The sequence below is a fragment of the Alligator mississippiensis genome, chromosome 3 (assembly GCF_030867095.1).
Source record: "Alligator mississippiensis isolate rAllMis1 chromosome 3, rAllMis1, whole genome shotgun sequence".
In the NCBI taxonomy this organism is placed as follows: domain Eukaryota; kingdom Metazoa; phylum Chordata; order Crocodylia; family Alligatoridae; genus Alligator; species Alligator mississippiensis.
This window is the reverse complement of record NC_081826.1, coordinates 100834032-100850791: the sequence shown is the minus strand read 5'-3', so window position 1 is coordinate 100850791 and position 16760 is coordinate 100834032. Positions and strand designations below refer to the sequence as shown.

Here is a 16760-nt window from a genome sequence, read left to right as displayed (position 1 = left end):
CCCTATAAGGGATAACAACTGTTCATCTGTTGTGCCCCATGGCTATTCTTGGGCAAGTTTATAGATATGTGTCCCAGGAATCCACCTGCAGATTATTCCTGGGAAGCAAGTTTCACTCTGCCACTCCCTGAACCTATGAGGATTCCCCCACTTCCAGGGGATTCCTGAATCACTTGGGAATCCAGGTGAAGTTATTTCATGCTGCCATGCTCCTATCCCATGGCATTTTCCCTCTTGCAGGAGATTCTTCCCACTTGCAAGGGATCCCTGCAGGAGTCTCCGAGGGTGCACATTATGGTCAGGGTGCTGCAGATGCACGTCTTGGTTTGGCACACGGCAGGATCAAGTCCAGCCCTGCAAGATAACAGCCCCAAAAATATCTCTTTCTGCTGATATATCAGATCACCTGTGTGGGAACAGGTGATACTGCAACAAAAATGTCTGTTTGTACCCTGACATAAATTTTTAGAGGTCTGGGCAGAATTATTTATTAGGAAAGCCTGAAAAAAGTAGGGTTATTTTGTCTGGAGTAAAGATGACTGAGTGATTTTATAACGGTGTTGAAATACCTGAAAGGTGATTATAATGAGCATGGAGATAATCTTCTTTGTGTCTGTAGGAAACAGAGTTCAGAACAATGGCTGCAACTGCAGGAGAGAAAATTTAGGTTGGAGAGTAGAAAGAACTTTCTGACTATGATGGTGGTTAAGCACCTGAACAGGTCGCCTAGAGAAATTGTGGAATTTCCATCCTTGGAAGTTTTTAAAAGCAGGTTAGACAGACACCTGGCTGGAATGGTTTAGTTTGGTACAATCCTAGCTTGAGCAGGGGCTGGACTAGATGACCTTGTGAGGTCCCTCCCAGCCTTAATTTCCTAAGTTTACTATGTTCTCCTAGTCTTATAAGCTATACCCAGCTAAAGTAAAAAACTATTGGCCAATTAATTTTTTCTGTATCACTATTATATTCTTCATGGTTAGGTACAGACATTCAGAAAGTTGAAGGTGGAATTGAACTAAGTTAGGTGGTTTTCTTTAAGTGGCATAGTTTTGATCAGTAGCGAACAGAACCCACATTCACCCTTTGGTGCAGGGGTGCAAATCTTAGACTGGGCTCTATCATTTTTAAATCAGTCTTTGTACACTGAACTTTTGTTCTGTTATGGGTATAGACTGGTTTCTGATCACTTATACCAGTAAAAGTATAATGGCCTGAAGTCTGGGAAGGCACTCTTTATTCACTTATCAACTCTGGCCCTTCTTCCTTCTAAACTAAGCTGAAATTTCCAGTATTTTTCATTTGTAGGAAGAAGTAGATTAAGACTCAGTCTTAACATGTGATCATATCTATAACTTTATCTCAGACAATCTTGGGGAAAAAAATATTTTTATAAAAAGACAAATGTGAAACTATTTAATTATATACAGTAAAAAGGATAGAGTCTCATACCTTTCTTCATGACAAACAAGAATCATACTCTAATAACAGTACCATTTATTTAAAGAGACCATAGGAAGAAGAAATGCACTCTGAGGGTGATTAAGGACATAAAAATCTCCCCTTCGTTAAATGTATAAAGTCTCTGAGAACACTTTAAAAGCTTGAAAAATGAAAAAAAATGTATCCATGAAAAATTCTGCAGGTGTTTTCTTTTTATTTGAGGTCTCTTGGGGCATCCTTGCATGTGCTCTGGGTTGGGCAGAGGGGGTGCTTTAATTAGAGCGGCTCTCGGCAACCACTCTAATTCAAATGCCCACAGCTTCTCATGTATTCAAGGTCCCATGCTTCAAAACAGTGGTAGGGGTGCTTTAATTAAAGTTCATTGGACAAACTTTAAATAAAGTGCCTCCACTGCCATTTTGAAATGTGGGGACACTGAATACATGTGATGCTGAGGCTGGTGGAGCATGCTAATTATCATACTCCAGCAGACTCGATTACTCCAGTGTTTCCTGACATTCCAATTAGAATGTGCTGGAGCAGACATTCAGCACATGTATAGATGCCCTTGGATTTTTGAGTTGTTTCTATTGAATTTTAATTGGCTTGTTTAAAATTTCATAGAAAAAAAATCATAAAAACTTGAAGAATTATATAGTCCTTTTCTCCATAAAACCTTACATTTGGGGACAAGTTTGTTCATGATAAAAATACTTTTCAGTGAAAAAGAATTTAGCCATCTATATTTTTCATGTTGTTTAATTGTAATTGCTAATTATGAAAAGCACATAACTTTCTACTTTTGTTTCAGTGAAATTAATTTCAGAATCTGAATTCAGTGTTGCTCCTCTATTTTTATTTGTCTTTATAGGAATATCATACATGGTTTTCAGAAAAGGGATAAAACAATATGATATATTTGCTTTCAAGGATTCATACCACACAAAAAAATCTCTTAGACCTTTAAGAAGCCCACAGGACACTAAAGTATTCATTCAAGTCACCGCGACACAATTTGATGTTTCCCTTTGAGATTTGAGAAAACTAAGATTTTATGTTTTGCAAACATGTATGTGCTATTGATAAACTGTAAGAAGTAAGGGACCTTTGGATCTGATGGCCCTCTGGAGAAATTACTAAAGGAGATTTGTCAATAGGAACGTCAAGAACAGAAGTGGTAGCTTTCTCCATCAAACTCTACCTGAAAATAACTAATAAGGAGACATACTGACACTACATACTTGAATTTCCTACTTAGTACATTTTAGCTTTGTCTGCTTTTCAATTTGTTTTTCCCAGAATACAATGAAGACCAAAGATAATACAGTAGATATTTCATCCTGCCTTGGTTAAAAGGTCTATCCACAATATACCTTCTTCCGAAGAAGAAAATATGTTATACAATTCAGAAATGCTAACGTATTTCATTTATGCAATAGACATAGAACTGTACAATTATATAAAAAGTGGATTGTGACACAGTAAAAATTAGCAGTGCCAGTAGATAGCAGTGTAATGAACAGAAAAATGTACTCTAGAGTAAAAACCAAATATACCAAAGACTAGTATAGATTATTATATATCTTAGACCAAATAGGTGGTCTTCTGGCATAGAGATGACAGTGGAACTCAGAGAATAGGGGTTCATTTCCTGATTCTTCCAGGAATTTTCTAAGATGTTATAGAGTGGTCTATCTTTTCAAATATGTAAACAGTTAAGAGAAATGATCAGGAATTTTTCAACACAGCTTTTGTTTTCATCTGAGGATTTGTCAGCATCAAAATGTTGCTGTGATTGTTTCTGAGGTAAAAGATAGAATTCCTGGTTAAAACCCAAGAGAAAAAATAAAAAATGTTCGGAGATTAGTTTTGTTCCAATGAAAAATGAAGATAATTTCCCAAACTATGAAAGATATTTGAAGAACTTTCAATAATCACCCTAAACACAAAGAAAGTTGGCATATACAGCCAAGCCCTCTGAAAGCACTGCATCTGCACTGAGAAGAATACCCATGATTGTTACCTCACAAGTCTCAAAAGGGCTTTCACCCAACAAGGACACTCCTCCAGAGAGATACGTCACACTTTTGAAAGAGCCACCCAGATACCACGTGAAGAACTGCTGCAGTACAAAAAGAAAATCCCCATGAATTGCACACCACTAGTTATGACATACCATCCCTCCCTGGAACCTCTACAGAAAATCCTCAAACAGTTGCAACCCATACTAGAATAAGACCCAATTCTTAAAGAGATCTTCCCAGAACCACCCATCCTAGCCTGCAAACAAGCACTGAACTTCAGAATCTCATCTCCAGAAGCAAACTTTCTACGGTCCAAAACACACCAAATGGATCCAGATGATGCCATAACCTGCTAACATATCTCCACTATTCCCACAATAACTACACCCCAGCAACAAAACTATCACCATTCTTGGATCTTATACTTGCACCTCCAGAAATGTAATATGTCATCCAGTGCACCAGACATCCTGATGGAAAATATGTACGAGAAACCAAACAACAACTGTGAACCAGAATGAATGCACATTGAAAATCTATCAAAGACAACAATACCCAATTACCTGTGGGTGCACATTTCTCACAAGATAACCACTCTCTCTCCAGTCTCTCATTTCTAATCCTCAAAGGAAATTTACAAAACACCTTTCACAGATGAGCCTCTAAATTTAACTTCAATCTCCTGGTTACAAAAAATCATGAACTAAGTATAGATATTGGATTTATGGCACATTTTAACCTGCCTATCATTTGATACCCCAAGTAACCTCTCTACAATCTACCAGCTACATTCCATCACCAGATCACCATTCCTCTTTTCCCCTGCACCTCTCACACCCATTGTCTCTCACCCCGCCTGACTGTCAGTCCTATACATTTGCATTTTCACTGACCCGTATTCTTGTATACTGGCTTTCATCGCATCCAGGACAGCACTTAACAACTGCAGACACTCCCTCTGCCTGAAGAAGGGTGTTTGTACCTGAAAGCTTGCAAAGAAGAATGTTTCCAACTATTTTAGTTGTTCTAATAAAAGATACCAGATTTACCCAGAGAAGCTAGTTGACAGAAGTCAATCATCGTGGTGTGCCATGAACAGTGAGGTCCCCAAAGGTTCTGTCCTTGGGCCTACACTGTTTAAAATCTTCATTAATGATGTGGACATTGGTATCAGAAGCGGACTGGCCAAGTTTGCTGATAACACCAAACTTTGGGGTAAAGCATCCACACCCGAGGACAAGATGGTGATCCAGGCCAACCTTGACAGGCTCAGAAAATGGGCGAATGAAAACCTGATGGCATTCAACACTGAAAAAGGCAAGGTACTCCACCTTGAGAAGAAAAACCCGCAGCATGCTTATAGACTCAGCACTGCTAGTTGCTAGCACCATGGCAGTGCTCTTGCTAGCACCATGGCCAAAAAGGACTTGGAAGTTATGATTGACCACAAGATGAATATGAGCCACCAATGTGATGTTGCAGCTGGTAAAGTGAGCAAAACTCTAGCTTGCATCCATAGATGCTTCTCACGCAAATCCCAGGATGTCATCCTTCTGCTGTACTCGGCCTTGGTGAGGCCACAGCTGGAGTACTGTATCAAATTCTGGGCTCCACAATTCAAAAAGGACGTGGAGAAGCTTGAGAGAGTCCAGAGAAGAGCCATGCCCATGATCAGAGGGTAGGAAAACAGGCATTATGATGAGAGGTTGAGAACTATGGGACTTTTCAGCCTGGAAAAGCACAGGTTCAGGAGGACCTAGTGGCTGCCTGTAAGTATATAAGGGGTGTGCAACAGCATCTGGGGGAATGCCTATTCACCAGAGCACCCCAAGGAATGACAAGGTTAAATGGTCACAAACTCCTCCAAGACCATTTCAGGCTGGACATAAGGAAGAACTTATTTACTGTCTGAGTCCCCAAGGCCTGGAACAGACTGCCACAAGAGGTGGTGCAAGCACCTACTCTGGACTCCTTTAAGAGACATTTGGACATTTATCTTGCTGGGATCCTTTGACCCCAGCTTACTTCCTGCCCCTGGGGCAGGGGGCTGGACTCAATGATCTTCTGAGGTCCCTTCCAGCCCTAACATCTATGAAATCTATTAAATCTTTTCTTCATTTTGTGTCCTTGGCAATCCTATTGCTTAATAGATAAGTTGATGGTAGATAGAGCCTTAAAATTTTTAGTATTGGGTTTTCTTGAACAGATAAAGATACATATGGTACTATTCCTTACATCATTGCTTAACATGGATGACCTTAAGAAACCTAATTAATTTCTTCCTCCTAGTCCTTTTCTCCCTAATTTTGCAAATGTTATGTTGGGACATGGGTGGCCAAGTCTGGTCAAGTCTGGACTAGGGCCAGGGTGGGTGAGCAGAACCTGAGTTCAAACCAGGTCAGGAAGCCAGTAGATCAATCCAAGAGTGGGGTCTATGAATGAACTGAATTAAGAACCTGGGAGGTCAAACAGAGAATGAATCCAGGAGCAAACCTGATCAAACAGCCAAGAGGTCAAGGGGAGATCAGAGAACAGAGCGAAGAAACAAGCTAGAGGGAACAGCAAAAGCAGTTTTGGGTCAGGTTGAACCCTGTTGCACATTTCACTAATTACAAAGGTAATAATATTGCAAATTAACAAAAAAGTATATGACAAACTATTTGTGTGTGCATGTGTGTGGATAGCACCTAGCCAAAAAGTATATTAACATATATTTTAACAGAACCCTGTTCTGGTTCAAGTAATTGTATGGGGGAAGCAAAGGACAGGGAATGGGTGGAGGGTTACACCCTACTGAAGGCTTCAGGACAGCCTTGAACAGCCTGGGTGACTAATGACAGGGTGGCAGGCTGAGATGATCAACTGTGTTTATAGGTTGAGGGCCCAGATTGGAGTCTGCAGTCTGACAGTCTGTCTGGTCAAATTTGCTCTTTAGGATTGGGACTGATTCTTAGTCTGTGGGCAAACCAATATGTGAAATTAGTGCTCCTGAATAAACTCTGGCTCAGTTCACATGGGAGTCAGCTGCTTTTGGGTGCAGTGTCTTCATGTGTGCCTGAGACTACAGCAGTTTGAGCTGGGGCAATCACGGGCACAAGTGAAGATGCTGCACCTGGGAGCAGCTGATCTGAAGCAGAGGACCTGGGGGTCAGTCCTGGGATTCAGATGGTGGTATCGGGCAGTGGAGGGGCTGACTGGGGCATGAGGATGTTACAATGTGGAGCTAACCAGCAGACAGCCTCAACACTGTTGCACCCACATGCCCTAGCCAGCCCTGGTCACAGTCTACATGTGCATTGTGGTGCATGTAAGTACTCTGCCATAGGATAGTCCCAGGCAGTACTATCCTACAGCAGAATTAGTTTACTGTACTCTGATAGGGGGTGTATGTGTAGACTTTGATGTTTTACTGCAAAGCTAATTAGCCTACTCCACAGTAAAGTGCATATGTAGATGTGCCCGCTATATGTTAAAACATCTAACATAATTGTGCCACCTGGGACTTCAAAGGTTATTGCAATAACAATAATAAAATAAAGACATTATCCTTAAAAAACCCCGTCAATTTTGACTTAGATTTGAAGTAAAATGGATAATGTTACACATATCCTTTAACATTGTTGTTAAAGTATGCTCTTTAGGAGGGATAGGGAATACAGGGAATATTTAGTGTATTATAGATAATGTTCTACATGTAATAATGTTCTTCAGTAATCTAAGACGAGGTCACAGTCGGCAGGGCTAACCAGAACTTATCGTGCATCCACAGGTGCATCTCAAGTAGGGCCAAGGAGGTGATCCTCCCTCTCTATGCAACACTGGTCAGGCCACAGCTGGACTACTGTGTCCAGTTCTGGGCACCCCACTTCAAGATGAATGTGGACAACATTGAGAGGGTCCAGAGGTGGGCCACCTGCATGATCTGCGGACAGCAGGGCAGACCCTACAATGAGAGGCTACGGGACCTGAACCTGTTCAGTCTTCAAAACAGAAGGCTGAAGGGGGACCTGGTGACCATCTATAAACTCACTAGGGGGGACCAGAAGGGTTTGGGGGAAACCTTGTTTCCCCTAGCGTCCCCCAGGATAACAAGGAATAACGGCCACAAGTTGTTGGAGAGTAGGTTTAGATTAGACATCCATAAGAACTACTTCACAGTTAGGGCGGCTAGGATCTGGAACCAACTTCCAAGGGAAGTGGTGCTGGCTCCTACCCTGGGGGTCTTTAAGAAGCGGCTTGATGCCTACCTGGCTGGGGTCATTTGAGCCCAGTTTTCCTCCTGCCCAGGCAGGGGGTTAGACTTGAAGATCTACAAGGTCCCTTCTGACCCTACTTCTATGATTCTATGAAGACCTTAACATACTACTGTATATTACATATAGACCACAATGGTTATGACCTTTGTTGCTAAACAGCTACAGAAGAGGTGCTACAAGCAACAGTGAGATCTTTACGTGGCCTTTATTGACCTGACTAAGACCTTTGAGTCAAGCCACAAAGAAGGCCCCACAGAAGATCATGATGAGATTTGGAGGTCCACCAAAATTTGTTACCATTATCTGATTTCTTCAGAATTACATGACTGTAACCATCCTAAGCAATGGCCCAGAAATGAACCCTTTCATTATTAGAAATGGAGTCAAGCAAGGATGTATGACTGCTTCAACCCTCTCTCTCACATATATCACAGCATACATATATTTGTAGAAGAGAAAAAATTAGTATAATGCATAATAATTTACCTATACATTAAAGGATTATTTTAATATAATGCATACAGAATCTAAAACAAAATTTCTTTTTGCAAGGAAAAGCTGCTTTAGAAGCTGCTGTCAACTAATTGAGATAGAAACATAGCAAGCAATTTGGAATGTTGTAGTGAAATATAGTAACTGGTGAACCCTGCTGCCTTGATTAGCACATTAATTACAAGGCAGGTGTTAGTGGACTGTGTTAATGGGCTGCATAAAAGGTCAAGAAGGTTTATCTGTCATTTCTTCTCATCAAGTTATTGAATATTTCACAGCTTTTCCGATTTAAATATGAGAAGGATTAGTGTCTTTATAGACTGGAAATAAGAAGACACTTTTATCCTTCTCATTCATGCACATTCTCTCTCACACTCTTTTTCATTTGCAGATGTTCAATTAAAGGTGAACTTGAAGCAAAGTCACATAGTAACTTGATAAAGTAACATTGGTTAACAAAAAAACAAAACAAAATTAAATAAAACAAAAAAACCCACCTTGACTGACAGCGAAATGATTCACTCCTTTTATGTTAAAATACTATTAAGATGTTTTTCTTTGTCTTGTTTGCAAAAAGCCAAGTATGAAATATCCAAAGGAATGAAAACCATTCAGGCTGGGATTTTATATATATACTTTTAGGTATATATACACATGTGTGTGTATGTCTGTATTTCCATGCTAGATGCTTAATGGAATTATTATTTCTTGTTCATTTCAGGAGAAAACAACCCTATAATTTTCAAATCCAGATGTGAAGATACCATCATTACTGTTGGAAAACAAGACAAGAAGAGAGTCCTTCTCTCCTATTCTTCCTTGTGTTCCTATTACCTAAATTTGAGGTGCGGTAAATGTGCATTCTGCTGGTTTTGGATACCACCTGTTTCCACAAAGGGAAATGTGTTCACATTGTACTAATAAAGTGACAAATGCAATGTTTATTATAAAGGGAAACCGATCATAATCTTCTAGGTCCTATTTGTAATGGGTTAGATTGCTGAACTTTCACTGTTGTGTAAAGATTAACCGGATTAAAAGAGGGAGGAAAGAAGGAAATCAGGGTGAGGTGATTGAAATGAGAAGTCTCAGCAAAACCTAAAAAAGTAGTTTTTAGCAATTAAAAGTAAAGGTTTTTAAGGGGGAGCGCTTCCTTTTTTAAAAAAACAAGAACAGAAGTTGCTAGATTTGAAGTTTGCAATGGAATGGGTCATTGGAGTTGAGTGGATCGTTTAGATCATCCATCCTAATTATATAAAAAGCAGATTTGCAGTGTGCTGTTTATGTCCATTTGTTTCAAGTATACAAATACATCTGCATACTGTGGGAATAGGGGAAAATATGTAATTAAAATGTATAACCAGAGTGTGACCTTTCAACTTCAATTTACAAGTTAGGGTAGGGCTGTCAAAGTTTGTTGCTTACATGTCTGTCTCTCCACTAACACATGCAAACACATCTGAATCTATAACATGTAGAAATGAAAAAAGAACCCCTGAAACTGTTCCAACTGGTCTATTTTCACTGTATCTTTTATTATAGCCTTTGTTCCACTTGACAAATGGTTCTGTCCTCAAATTACTCATGAACATTGGTGATCTGTAGAAGACATGTGGAGGAGACTACATGAGCAAGGGATGCCTTCCACTTCATTGCAGCAAGTTTCCATCTCTTGGCCAAAGGCAGGAGGGAGAATGTTTTTATGAACCTCACGAACCTTTTGCACAAAACAAATATGATCCTTAATTCGAAGAATAATGGTTGGTGATCCTCTCAGAATCTTGCCACGTGTGTAGTTTTTATATCCACATGCATTTTCTTCCTGTTGGGATAGCTCTTGAGAGGGTTTAGTTTAAAAACTGAAATGCATTCAGTAGATGTTTTGAGTTCCCTTACAGTTGCAAACAGCCTGTCAGAACACTGTACAGGTGAAAATGGAAAATGGAAGGGATCTGTAGTCAGAAAGGAAAAGGTACATATATATCTTTTCTATACCCTAAATAATTTTTTTAAGTATTTTTCCCTTGTAGAATCCGGGTTAAAGATCATTTTCCTTATAGTTTTAACAGTTGGTATAAGTTTTCATTCACACACCAAGTGCATCTCCTTTCCTTTGTTCTGTATATTTAAAACTGCACATTAAAAATCGGTTTTGTCATGGAAGATTAATGCAGTATATATAGACCTGAGGAGAATTTTTTTTTAATGATTTGGTATCCTGAAACTTAACATTTCTTGCTTAAAATGCTTTTGTTGTTTTTGTTTTTTTTCCTGGTTCCAAGCTACAAATAGGTACACACTATGACTGATCCAATTTGCATTAATTTCTAAAAAGGGCAAAGCACACCTCAAATTCCATTAAACGGCAGAAGAAAACCAGTGAATTAACCAACTTTGGAATGGGGCATTTTTCTGATCTTGATGCCTTTTCTAGCTTATCTCTTTTCCACACCACCAAGCCCTTCTCTTCATCCCCCCCAAAACAAACAAACTAGCTAACAAGCAAAGAAACCCTAAAAAAATTTACCCTGACAATATGTTAATATTCTGTTATCTCCAGGACAACCATGGCTTAGATTCTCAAACTTTTAAGGCCTTTAAAAGCCTTAAAAGTTTTACAACCTTTTACAGGCCATTGATATCAAGAAGAATTAAGGTACTTAAGTGATTTGGAGGATTTGATTCCGTGTCTCATCAGTTTTTTGTTTGCAGCTGTATCTTAGTGATCCTCACACTTGTTAAGCATGTCCATTCTATAGAAAGAATAGTTATAAAAGAAGGCAGTCTCTAATAAAATTAAATCAGGAAAACTACAAAATATTCCAAATGGCCTCCTTTAAAATCCAGATTTGCCTGTTAATATTACAAAAACTATTTTACAGTACAGCTGCTGATTCTTTTTTCTTTCACTCATTATGGCTTTATTTTAGTATGTCTATTTCTGCTACCTACCATTTCATTTTTCGGAGATAGCTTAGCTTTTTTTTTTTTTTTAAGAGGACTATTCTTAACTCAAAGCCTAAACATCTAGTTTGTTCCTTCTTAGAGACTTCCTTTACCCTATGTTATATTTTTCTTTTGAAAAATATCCTTGGAGAGCTTTTGTTGCAAGACTAGGAATCCAAAAAAGTGGTTATTTTTAGAGAAAAGGTATAGATATGTCCAGAAGTATTTTCAAATAACAATCTGAACATATATATCCTAATGAATTGTCACTATATTTATAAAAACTGAGGGATCTTAGTTCTTCTGTTAAAATATTATTATAGAAAGTATATTTACTTCATTCTACAAAAGAAAAAAAAAAGCCATAGGACATCCTAATTAGAACATTATCCTGTACCTTAGTATTGTAGAATTATGGGAGTTTTTGGTTGGCTGATACCCAAGAGCACTGGTCCAGGATTGTTAATCCATGGAAATGTATATCTTCCAAGAACAACAATTACAAGTAAATAAGTACCTCTTACTGTACTGTATATAGTATCATTTGATATGTGGAGTATAAGGGTGAAACAAACACTGTTATGTTAAAAGCTATATTGGATGACAATATTTAAAATGCTTGAATGATCTGCTTATCAGCTTCTCTGCTTCCCGCAATGGGGAGCACACTTATGACCTTGGTGTTAAAGCTTCAGGTATAAATCAACAGCATGACAATTTAATGGTGCAATAAAACTATGTCTTGCTCATTAGAAAGCCATAATCTTAAAGTGTCTAAAATTTCTCATTTGAAAATTATATGTATGTAGATTGCTTTGGAGCCTAATACTTTCCAGTGTCAAGTTTAGAATTGTTTAAATTTCAATTCAAACCGAAGTGCCACTGAAACATACCCCCGTGGAATTCAGTACTGTCAGATTTGACAAACCTGACATTCTGAGTTTCCCAAATAGGTCTGTATTTTATGCTTATTCCAAAATCAACTAGCAGTCCTACAGTCACAGCTGAGGGCGTGAAAGTTTGATATTCCTAACGTGTATCCATAGACGTTACCCAGCCTCATAGTTACACTCGCTTCTCGATTAACACATTTTAAAACAGATCACTTGCAAAGCAACTCTGTTCCCCCAATGCATTCTGCTTTCCAGGATGTTATCTATCTTACCACAACAGACTGATATTAAATGAGTTAATCAAGGTGTCTTTGGTATACTTTGGGCCCAGTTTGATTGCACAGAAACACTTGTTCTCAGTGCCTGAATCAGGTCAATTGTAGAACAGCAGCAGAGTGATTATGTGACAGACAAGCTTCCTTTGGGAAACCAGCCGACATGAAAGTACACTGGTGGAGGAGGCTTCAATTAATTTGATAGAGAAGCAGCACAAGCTCCTCTCTTTGAAAAGAATGGAGAAGCCATGCAATTTTCTGACAGGAACCTGAAGAAATAACCAGGCAAATATGTGCAATCTCAGAACCAATCTTTGGAAATCAGGCTGATATAAATGATCTTTAAGGAATACTAATCAGGGAAAAGATTTTGCTTCAAGCTCACTCCCATATCATCTGTCCCTAGGGATTCATTTCTGATGGTCTTTGGAAGAAACTGTTAGACAAGGTTAAACAACAGTTTGGAAGTATGACATGGCTTTGGTTCTTTACTGCCCTCAAAAAGTAAGTGTTATCTACTTGGGGGAGGGAGGAGGAACAGCTTTCTCTGAAAACTGAAATAGAGTAAATCAATCCCTAGGTACTTTACATAGAACATTTGCTCTTATAATCTGAGATTTTGTTGGTTCACCAGCACCACTCTGTTAGCCTTTCCACCCAGGACATGAGTCTAAGGGATGTCTGATGTAGTGACTGCATTATAGCACAGGCACACCTTTAAACTAGCCAGCATGGGTACCAGTAGCAGTCCAATTGTGGCAGCATAGATTAGCCTGTCCCAGGGACACCGGGGTTAGAAGGGTACCCCGGGGCCGGACCAGGGGGGGAAGTAACCACCTACTTACCCCACACAGAGGCTGGAGCAAGCAGGGACACGCGCGCGGGGAGACCGCCAGCGCGGTTTGTAAGCCGCGCTTATATCCAGCTGGGGCCGGGCAACGCCGGCGGGAGACGCCGCCCTGCAGAGATAAAAGGTGGCCCCGGAAGCATGGCCAGGAGAGAGGCGGGGGAAGCCTGCAGGGAACCCTGAGAGCGGGACCCGTGCCAGCAGGGCACAGGCATCTGGCCCAATGGGGCCAGCTGAGGCAGCGGCGCTAACTGCAGCAGCTGCCGGGAGAGCAGCGGTGATAGCAGCACCGGCAGCGGCAGAGAGAGCCACCACATTAAAGGAGCCAGGAGAGAGAGCTGCGGCTACAGCAGTGAGGGCTGCGCTCTTAAAGGAGCCACGGATAAAAAGGAAGAGGATGTCGGCAGCACGACGGGAGGAGGAACTGGCTACAGCCGTAGCAGGACTGCGGGTGGCGGAACCGGTGAGGCAACAGAGCGCAGACCCCGCGAGAGAGGTGACAGACGGGCCGGCGGGGAGCCGGCAGTAGACTCAGCGAGGGAGAGAACGCCTAGAACAAGACTCCCAGAGAGAGGGAGCCACAAGCCCAGGGAGTAGGCATCCGGGGAAGTCGGTGGCTTTAAGCCTCCTGACAGGCCGGTAGCCAGGGGGAGCTCATCGGTCAGGGCTTAGGCACCCGGGTCAGAGCCTGGGCTAGGTGTGATATAGGAGTGGGAGTTTTAGTTTTAGTATTCGCTTCCTTTTGCGGGCTAGCTCATGGTTGTAGTGTTGTGGAGGCCTCAGGACCATACGGGCTAGGGGCATCGAGAAACCAGGAGGGGTGAGACCCCTAGGCAGATTCCAGCCTTGGTAGTTTGGATCCCTGGAATAAGGACCACCGGGAGATTCAGGACCGGAAACGCGGCAGGGCCGCTGGAGGAAGGCCACTAGAAGACCAGCAGCAGAAGGTGGCGATTGGCCGGGGTGTAGGGGAGGTCGGAGCCCCGTGAGTGCCCACCGAAGGCGTGACGACCCCGGGAGGCGGCATTAACGGAGACCCCCACCACTGAGGTTACATTCAAAGTCATGGCAGGCGAGGTTAGGGGTTCTCCCGTCACCACCTGAGGCACCTCCCGGGGCCCTCTCGTGAGCTCGTGGCCAGTGAGAACGGCCACTCGGGCTAGAGCAGCCCGAGAGCGCCTGGTCAAGCGGAGGCGGGCACATAGTCATACAAGTACTTATTCAACTTCTTGCATAGATTTTGAAGATCATGTTGAGGACCTTGATGCCACAGCTGAACCATTATCAGTATCTGGACTAGTTTAAAGTAAACTCAGATGTCTCCATGCTACACAGTCGCTGTAGGATAGGAACACCTTGACACCACCTGTGACTCCCTTGGTTAGTATAATTCAATTTGTTCAGCTCCACAGACAGAAGTTATAGTGTTGTGTTACTTTCCTTAAAATGCATTTTCAACGTCTTTTCTGTTCAAAGTACCAACAAAAACAATGATTTGCAAGCTAATTTTCATTACATTAATTAAAAATGCTTTTTTTCCTGCTAAAAACGAAAAATTCTTTCAACCAGTAAAATATGCAATTTAGTGTGCTTATATATGTAATGCAAATGTTAACAAAGACATCAAATGATGTATTGTATTCCAAAGACTTCTTTTTGAATGAAAAAAGCCTTTTGAATTTAATGGGCAAGTAGCCTATTTGTTCACACAGCTGCAATTGAGGATCAGGGCCTAACTTGTATAATTTTTTTAAAAACATCTTAGAAGAGATCCAGAATTTCCCTTTAATATCTAGGGAAGTTATTTTCAGATGTTGGTTCTTTCAGCATGGTACACACCTGTTTCCACTCCCTGGGTATACTGAGATAAATAAATGTCAGACTCTGTGACAAGTGGTAACTCATCCTGCAAATCTGGAATCATGGGATTATTTGGGAAATTCACTGTAGACAAAATCAGATTAAAAATGTATAGGGTCTAAATATACCAAAATCATAGAAAGTTAGGGTTGGAAGGAAACTCAGAAGGTCAAATGTCGAACTCCTTAGACAATCATTCTTCTTAAAGTGAAGCCTTGATTGTGGGACCTGATAATGTTAGCTGATTTGTATAGGTCAGGGGTGTCACACTTACCCAAGCCCTATGGGCCAGGTGAGGGGCATGGGGCCAGTCTGCAGGCTGGATCAGGCCTACAGACTGGCTCCACATACCAGAGCTAGCATGCAGGGCTGGTCTGGCACAGGCACATCCCTGGAATAGCCCTGTGTGCACTGGCACTGGTGTTGAATCCAATCTGTGACCCACAGGCCAGATCACAGGTCTCCACAGGCTGGATCCATTCCACAGACCATATCTTTAACACTCATGTTGTATGTATATCCCCTGTAGAGCCTTAGTGAATTCCTCGTATGTCAGACCTGACTGTCTTTGAGGACATGAAAGCATGCTGACTGAGGAAGCATATGCTATGCTTTGAACTGACTGACTTATTTCAGTAGATCTCTGTGGTCCTGGGGCTTATTCATTTTTGCAGAATGGCATGCCCAATTAGGATCTGATACCTTCTAAGGAGTTTTTGTATCCATCTCAGTGAGCTTGGGATCATGCTCTTTAATTACTCTGATTATACTTAGAAGTAAAGCAAACCAGTCTACCCAGAAAACAGTCACCACATGCAAACTAATGTTGTTTGCTCCAACTGCTTAAATGTTTTATTATGTATACAGGGGTGTTTCAGAAAGTAATGGCAAAATGGCTTCTCACTCTGTGTGTCTGTGACAAAGACAAACTACACAGCAGCTGGGAACACTGATGATGGCATTGTCAAATTCATTCATCATTTACAACTCTGTAGAGAAGTGCTATAGTTCAGTAAAAGTGGTCTAATTTCAAAATGTCCATTACTTTCTAAAATGTGTGTGTGTGTGTGTGTGTGTGTGTGTGCATGCATGCATGTATTTATACACACACACAGATATATACATCCATTTTTATGAGGTTTAGACACCAAGGATGCTGTCCACTTTACCAGGTTCCTCTATGTGGGGACTCCTTAGACCATAAAACTCCTAGCTGGTCTGATCTAACTACAGAAAAAGACCAATTCTGTAACCAAATTTTTATCAGCTTCTCTAAATTAAATCTGATAGGGAGATCCTACTTTCCACTGAAAACAAATGGGCTTTCTAGGTTGCTAAATTTCTAGAATTGCACCATAAAGAAAAGTTTCTAAAAGATTTCAGAAAATTGCCTGAACATCATGATGTCAAAGATCACACATTTAAAAATCTGGCTCTGGCTACATGTGCTATGAAAGCTAGTTAATAAGAAAAAAGATAAGATGCTTAAAGGATGGATTCCAGATCTCTGGAGTATACAAATACAGCTCACATCTGAAGAGTAAATTATATTAGGTTTTACACATTTAAGACTTTAAAAATATCATAAATGACTATGTGGCCATAATGACTGCTTACAGGTGTGGAACCCCCCTCCCCCCCCGCAACAACAACCACCAAAAAATGCCACTTTACTTTCCGATCAGTGGACATTTATACATGTGCTCTGGTAGTAGGGGGGAGGGGGG

General features: G+C 40.9%; 2 long non-coding RNA genes across 2 annotated transcripts in view; one reads left to right on the top strand and one right to left on the bottom strand.

Annotated features, from left to right (window-relative positions):
* The window catches only part of LOC132249349 (uncharacterized), a 47408-nt gene extending 34112 nt beyond the window's left edge, over positions 1 to 13296 (bottom strand). Inside the window, exon 1 of the long non-coding RNA XR_009460778.1 lies at positions 13172 to 13296. This is a non-coding gene — a long non-coding RNA (uncharacterized LOC132249349). The remainder of the gene's footprint in view (positions 1 to 13171) is intronic.
* Positions 13297 to 13786: 490 nt separating this feature from the next.
* The window catches only part of LOC109283813 (uncharacterized), a 33766-nt gene continuing 30792 nt past the window's right edge, over positions 13787 to 16760 (top strand). The window contains exon 1 of the long non-coding RNA XR_002091080.2: positions 13787 to 14553. This is a non-coding gene — a long non-coding RNA (uncharacterized LOC109283813). The remainder of the gene's footprint in view (positions 14554 to 16760) is intronic.